We start from the raw sequence: 2,718 nt of genomic DNA, 5'->3' as shown, positions 1-2,718 counted from the left end.
AAGTTTTTAAAATATGAAATATAAAAAATTAAATTTTAAATTATATGTTATCATTTAAATTACTATTTTAGTATTTTAATTTGTAATTAGATATTTTGAAACTTAATTATATTTTACAATAAAAAAATATAATTATAACAACAATTATGTTACGTATACATAAAATAATTACTTGTATAGAATAAATCTTAAAATACAAATTTTAAAATACAAAATACACATTAAAAATAAGTTAAATGATATATGTATTTATACACAAATTTATAGTAAATAATTTAATAACTAATTTTTTATATAAATGTAATATTTTTATTATAAAAATTATTATCATGTTATATATATATTTCGCTCCCACTATTAAAATTTGTTGGATTCGTCATTGTCTCCAGCCTATCTCGCTGCTTCTAGTATCGTTGCCGAAAAATGCCATTAACAATATGTGATAAGGTTATATTGGAGATTGTTGAATATGAATCATCGCGAGAGAGGCAACGGATGAAAGAAAAGAAGAAAGAAATGGAATGAGGTGGAGGGAGATGTTGTCTTTAATTTTTTTTATTTTTATTTTTTGAATTTGTGTATCTTGTTATTATGTTTATGTTGAATCGCAACTTGAAAAGAACATAATATTTTGGTATTGATTACATGCATGGACAGAGAAAAAGTAATTTTGGTAGTGGAAACGGGGTGGAAGCGGAAGAAGAAAGGTTGTGGGATAATGTAAAACGGTGGTGAAAGATTGAAAATTGGAAGTGAAAAAGAATTAAATTATAATTGGAAATTGGGGAATTGGGGTTAAGTTATGTTAAGACGGGCATTTTGAGAATTTTAAATAATTTTTAAGATTTGAATAATTTTGTTAAGGAGAATTTATTTTTAAGGGTTAACTACAAAAAATGTCTTTAAATTATTTAAACGTTGACAAAAATATATTTGAATTTTATTATTGATAAAAATATTTTTAAATAATTTAAAAATACAACAAAAATATTTAATAGTAAATATATATTTTCAAAAAATACATTAGAAATTGAATTTTAATACAAATTTTTGCAAGCATAATTATAAAAATAAGATATTATTATACTTAAAATTTGGTGATTTTTCGTTAAGTATATATTTTTTTATAATTTTTTTTGTTAACAACCAATAATACTTTTAAAAAATCACAAAACAATATATACTTAACAAAAAATCACCAAATTTTAAGAATAATAATATCTTATTTTTTTAATCATGCTTGAAAAAAATCATATCAAAATTCAATCTCTAATGTATTTTTTGTGAAATACATATTTAATGTTAGTTTCTTTTTGCAAGATTATCTAACATTAAATACGTATTTCTCAAAAAATAAATTAGAGAGTGAATTTTGATACAAATTTTTGCAAGCATAGTTAAAAAAATGAGATATTATTATCCTTAAAATTTGATAATTTTTCATGAAGTATATATTTTTTTCTTGTAATTTTTTTGTTAACAACTAATAATACTTTTAAAAAATTACAAAAAAAATATATACTTAGAAAAAAATTACCAAATTTTAAGAATAAAAATATCTCACTTTTCTATTTTTTCTTGCAAAAAATCACATCAAAATTTAATTTCTAAGGCATTTTTTGAAAATATATATTTACTGTTGAACATTTTTATCGCATTTTAAAATTATTTAAAGGCATTTTTGTCGATAGTAAAATTCGGGTGCACTTTTATCAATATTTGAATAAATTGGGAATATTTTTTGTGGTTAACCCTATCTTTTATGGATATAATATTAGTTTTTTTTGTTATTAGAATTGTCAGAACTTAAATTTTTTATGATAAAAAATAGTTATTTACTCATATCATATAGTACTAGTGATATATACCTCAAATATTATAAAGAATTTAAATATTATTTAGTAGTTTATATTTTTAAGTATTAGAATGTTAAATTTAATTCAATTTAATTTGTTTTTATTTAGATTGGACTTTATGTTAGTAGGCTTATGATTTTTCTTATTTTAACCTAATAAGAGGTTATAAATACCTCCTAAACTATTGTAATTGAGAGATCAGAGAAGTGAAAAACTCCTTTTTAGTTTCATGATAAAACTCTGATGTGAGCAAGTCCATTTTTTGTTGCATCGAAGAATTGTGTTGAAAGTTGAGTGATTATCTTTTATTCAGTTTCCGAACTATGATGTAGATAAGTTAGATTGAGTGAGTCACTTTCTTGTTACATCAAAAAATTGGATAAACATTAGAATATTTTTTTATATTCATTTTTAATCTATTTCTTTTATTTTTCTATTTTTAATTACAATTCATCCTTTTATTCAATTTCAATCGTTATCTCTTTGTTTATCTTCTACTAATTTTTTTGCCCGTAATAATAGTACAAAAATATAAATATTTTGAAATTATATTGACTTTGTCCTGACATTATATATTATGGTAACATTATATATTATGGTAGAAAGATTTTATAAAATCAAACTACTTTTATCAAAAGATCGTAGATATGGTCAATGAATTATAACTCAAATAGCATAGTCTCCCCATACTTACCTAAGAAGTCACAGGTTCGAGTCTTTCTATCTTTGGTTGAAAAAAAAAAGATCGTGGCAAACAGACCAAAACTCGTCAGACTTTTGGCGGGTTTCGGCGGAGCAGGACTGGCTTGTCCAGCGAGCTTTTGGATTTAAGATGATAATTGAATTTGAATCTTTATTTTTG

The sequence above is a fragment of the Arachis ipaensis genome, chromosome B05 (genome assembly GCF_000816755.2).
Source record: "Arachis ipaensis cultivar K30076 chromosome B05, Araip1.1, whole genome shotgun sequence".
In the NCBI taxonomy this organism is placed as follows: domain Eukaryota; kingdom Viridiplantae; phylum Streptophyta; class Magnoliopsida; order Fabales; family Fabaceae; genus Arachis; species Arachis ipaensis.
Note: the sequence above shows the minus strand (reverse complement) of the source record.